Genomic DNA, 5,103 nt, shown 5'->3' with positions numbered 1-5,103 from the left:
TTTGAAAGACTTGGAGTAATATTTTGATATTCGAATAATTACATCGAATATATTTAGAAAATCTTTTGTAAAATCTTAAAATTCATTTAACTTAATTTGTTATATCGAAACATCAAAATGTTTTCAACACAATATTTTCAAATTCAGTTCCATGATTACTTCTAACACTAGTTATGGAGTAACCTTTTTTGTTTTGGATTACTTTTGAAAACGTGGTGAATTTTTCTAATACTTCATCTTTAGTACTTAAGAATAGAACCCAAGTATATCTAGAATATTCATCTACCAAGACAAATGCATATTATTTTCCACCCAAGCTAGTAGTCCTAGATGGCCCAAAAAGATCTATATGTATCAATTGTAATACTCTACTAGTTGATACATTATTAATAGACTTAAAGGAAGTTTTTCTATGTTTTTCTTTAGCACAAGCATCACAGATTTTATCATTATCAAATTTTAGCTTTGGCAACCCTTTAACTAAATCTCCTTGAATCAATCGTTGCAAAACACTCATACTAGAATGTCCTAGTCATATCAATAGAATATAAATGCACCATGTATATATCCCTATTTTATGACCAACAAGCATAATCAAAATGGATGCAATGTCAATCAATTTTGCAAACATTAATTTAAAATAAGACATTGTATCTTTTATTAAATTCATTTTTCAAAAGATTATGCTTTTAACTCATTCACAAATAAAACATTATGCAATGTCGATAATCGAGAATAAGAATTTATGTATAAAGTTTTTGAAAATGTTATGCATTAAAACTTTATAATATTAAAAAATAAGATATATGCATAAACATTAAGAAAAATTTAAGGTCAAAATTTTGCAAAACCAAAGTTCTTGAAAAATCGATATCAATTGTTAAAGAGATATCAAATATATTTTAAAAACAATTTTGACCAAAAATTAATATGATGAACTAGAGTTTATAAAACATTACCAAAATTTATTATGTTCATCATACAATATTTTTCAACATACATGAGATAAAAAATAATCATTTAGAATTATTCAACATTTAAAACCTCATGCATGCATAAACTAAATGAGCAACCAAATAAAATAATAACATTAAGTTTAGAGGTTACCCATTCTTTTTTCATGTGTGGCTAGAGCATCTTGAATTTTATCATCTTCATCACCATTGCTCCCACATACCTATAAGAGACATTTAAGTAGATTTTGGTATCCAAATTGCTTTGGATCCTTGAACATTAGTTTCAATGCCTCTTGTTCCTTTTGGAACCCATACTTGTCTAATTTTAAATCGTTTTCCTTTCTTTAAAGGACAAGTATGTTCCTTATGACCATGATAATGACAATGTGAACATATTGTCATTATTGAACTAGATGAATTATTTAAAATGATCTCTTTTTCTTTTGTTAAACCTTCAAGCTTAACTTTCAAATTGAAATTTTCTTTTTCAATACTTTCAAATTTCATTTTTGAAAGCTCTAAATCCTTCTTCAAGATTTCATTTTGATTTTCAAAATCCATTTTTCGTTTCTAGAAGAAGTTTGTTTAATTTGAAAATTTCTTTTTCAAAGTTTTCAGATTTTATTTTTCAAAGCTCTAACTCATTTCTCAACATTTCATTTTGATTTTCCAAGTTTGTTTTAGCTTTCAAAAGAAGATCATTTTTAACAATAAATTTAGAAATCAGATTTTTATATTTGGAGTTCATGGTCTCAAACTCCGAAAATAATTCATCATAGGCATCTTGTAACTCATTAAAAGAACGTAAATTTAACTTATTTAAGTTTGAAGATACCTTTGGCTCTGTTAGAGTTAATAGAGACATCACCGAAATTTGCTCTTCTTTCTCGTCTCTATAGATTTCCTGAAGCTTATCCCACAACTCCTTGCCGTTTGAACAAGAAGAAATTCCTTTATATATTTTTTGATCAATTACGCAACACAACATGTGCATAGCCTTTGTGTTTTGTTAAGCTTTCTTCCGTTCTTGATCACTCCACTTCTTTGCCTTCTTTGTAGGAGAGGAATATCCTTTCTCGATTATCATCCAAGCTTCCATATCATGTGCTTGGATAAATATCATCATGAACCTCTTCCAACGACGATAATTTGTTCCATTGAAGTAAGGAGGCACGTCAATTGGTCTGGATTCTTCCATGGAGAATGAAGCGGAAGTGGACGCCATCTTTATCGATTTAACTCTTCCTGAATCGACTCAAGAGGTGGTTAAACCTTCAAATGATCAAGGCTCTGATACCAATTGTTGAGTTAACCGATCAACGATATAGCCAAGAGGGGGTAAATTGGCAATTAAAAATTTCTGTGGAAGCTTTTGCAGAAAATTGAAAATAATTGCACAACGATTTAGAGTGGTTCGACTTTCTCAACCAAAGTCTATATCCACTACCTTAGCTATCCACACTAAGGATTTTCCACAAATTCACCAATTTGTCTTTCTTTTGAGAACAAAGAGTAACCTTACAAATCCCTCAATAATTATACTCCAAATTCTTGAGAATACTCTCTCCCAAAGAGAACAATACAAATTTTGCAAACTTACAAGAAAATCCTCACAAGGAAAGATGTTTGCACAATTCTAGAACAAAGAAAGAACACTCAATAATAATGTAATTGAGCACAATAAGTGTTCTTGAAAGCAAGGATGAATATAGAATGAAATTTGGCTTGAAATTGCTTAAACTTGAGGTTTGATGCTTTCTCTTTGATTCTCTCTTGATTCTTGTTTCTTGTTTTTGATCAATGGCTTCTAAGCTTGTTTAAATACTCCTTCAATTGATTCTGAACGTTAAGGATCATTAGTAGAGTCAATAGAGCCATTTTTGTGTGAAAACAATTAATAATCTGGTTGGGAGCATGGGATGCATCGATGCAAAGACGAGGTGCATCGGTGCATCAAGTGTAAAATTCAAATTTCGACCGTTGGCTAACCAAGTGTATCGGTGCACTGGGGTCTGCATCGGTGCACAAATATGCTTCGATGATTCAAAATATTCGGGGTGCATCGATGCATTGCTTGTGCATCGGTGCATAAAATCAATTCGATGTTTTAATAATACACGGAGTGCATCGATGCATGGTATGTGCATCGGTACATAAAAACCATTTGATGTTCAATTAAAACAATGGTGCATCGATGCATTGATTTATGCATCGATACACTTACCTGAAAAATTGATTTTAGGCTTGGTTTTGGTTCGAAAGATTTTGTGAAAATTGTTTAAAAAAATTTTAAGATTAAAACACAATTTTACACTTTAGTAAGGATTGAAATAGATCTTTGAAAGACTTGGAGTAATATTTTGATATTCGAATAATTAAATCGAATATATTAAGAAAATCATTTGTAAAATCTTAAAATTCATTTATACTTAGTTTGTTATATCGAAACATCAAAATGTTTTCAACAATAACCAATTGCCTTAGTGGAATAGCTCGGTTTTACATATTTAATTTCTTAAGATTATCAAGAAGAACCTGTCATTGTCTAGGCGTTTGTTAAAAGTCAAAAATTTTATCTTTAGAGTTCAATTTCCAAGCAACTGACCTAAACTAGATTTACCTACTTGACTATTCTATCTATAAAGATCATGACCGTCATTGAACGTCTTGAACAAAAAGTATAGTAATGTAATATGCAAAAGATGCCCCATGTTGTCCGCACCTATGCACACCTAACTACCAAGCCTATTTTTCTTTCCTTTATGAGAGGAAAAGGTTATATTGGTTATTTGCAAGAGAAGGGTACGGTGTTTGAGCATATCTTCTTGGGTAAGATCAAAGTCCTTGTTTTATCAGTTTTTAATCGTGTTACTTTGTGAAAGATCTATAACTCCAATCATTTATAGAATTTTTAATTCGATTGATATTCAAAGAATTTCAAGTCTGCAAATTTGATTCATTGTTTGTCGTCTTCAAAGTAACATCAATTCATTTAAATATTCGTATAAAAAAAAGTTCAAAAAACAAGTTACACGAAAAATATGATAAAGTTCAAAAAATGAATTCAAACAGGATGTTGCAAATGATGAAACGGTCTTCCTTCTCACTTAGATGCCCCTGAGTTGTTAAAGTTGATCAAGTTCTTGTTACACATCTTCTGTACGATTCTCTTGAATGTGTAACAGTTCTCAATAGTGTGCCCTGGGACACCGCCATGATACTCGCAATGGGCATTCTCATCATACAACTTGAGGTATGGGGGCTTCATGGGCTCCACCGGATATGGTGACACTACGTGGGTGTCAAAAAATTGTTGGTAAAGATCTTTGTAGGTTATAGGAATAGGGTCGAAATGTTCCCATTTTTTATGAGACATGTGAAAGTATTGAAAAAGAGAAAAATAATGCGAAATATGCATGAAGTTTCAAGCATTGATCCAAAAATGTGTATGTTATTATAAATAATCCTTATTGGCGACCAAAGTGTTACTTCTTAGGAGACAAAAAAATTTTAAAGGTAAATTCTTCTAGACCCCAAACAGCTTCTGACAGGTTGATTCGTCTTTCACCTTTTTCTGGCACCGGTTGAATACCCTGTCGAATCGTTCCGGCTGTTCTGGCTAAACCGTGCGTGTGACGAGCTACTTTTTGTACTTTTCCCAAAAAGTCTCGAATGGCTGCATCGTTGGTTTCCACTCTTTGCTGAGTCTGCCCACAACGAAAGCGTCTTTGGAAGCTTCCATTGAAGGGAAAAAACTCACTTGTTTTCTTAACGAAACACGTTTTTGGATCACCTCTTTTGAATAATGCAAATGACGAAAATAAAATGAAAGAGAACAAAAATGAAAAGAATTAGTGAGGTAAGGATAATAATCATAACAATAATGAAAATAAAAGTCCTACCCCACATGATATCTACCTATATGCTTTAATTCCTACCTGGACATGATCTCTCTCCCGCAAGTTAATTTTGAACAAGTCATAACCACATAAATTTCTAGTTCACATGCTTTGAACAAAAAATAAAGTAGGAAATAATCTTAAAATATCCTAGGGCTTGAAATGAGGTTTTGGGGTGGGTTCTAGCTCATTGTAGTCTCCCGGTGTAGGTTCTAAAGAAGGTACCCGAGTTATCCTTGCTGGTTCCC

This window comes from Hibiscus syriacus, unplaced genomic scaffold (assembly GCF_006381635.1).
Source record: "Hibiscus syriacus cultivar Baekdansim isolate YM2019G1 unplaced genomic scaffold, ASM638163v2 tig00112231_pilon, whole genome shotgun sequence".
Classification (NCBI taxonomy): domain Eukaryota; kingdom Viridiplantae; phylum Streptophyta; class Magnoliopsida; order Malvales; family Malvaceae; genus Hibiscus; species Hibiscus syriacus.
This window is presented reverse-complemented; position numbering follows the sequence as displayed.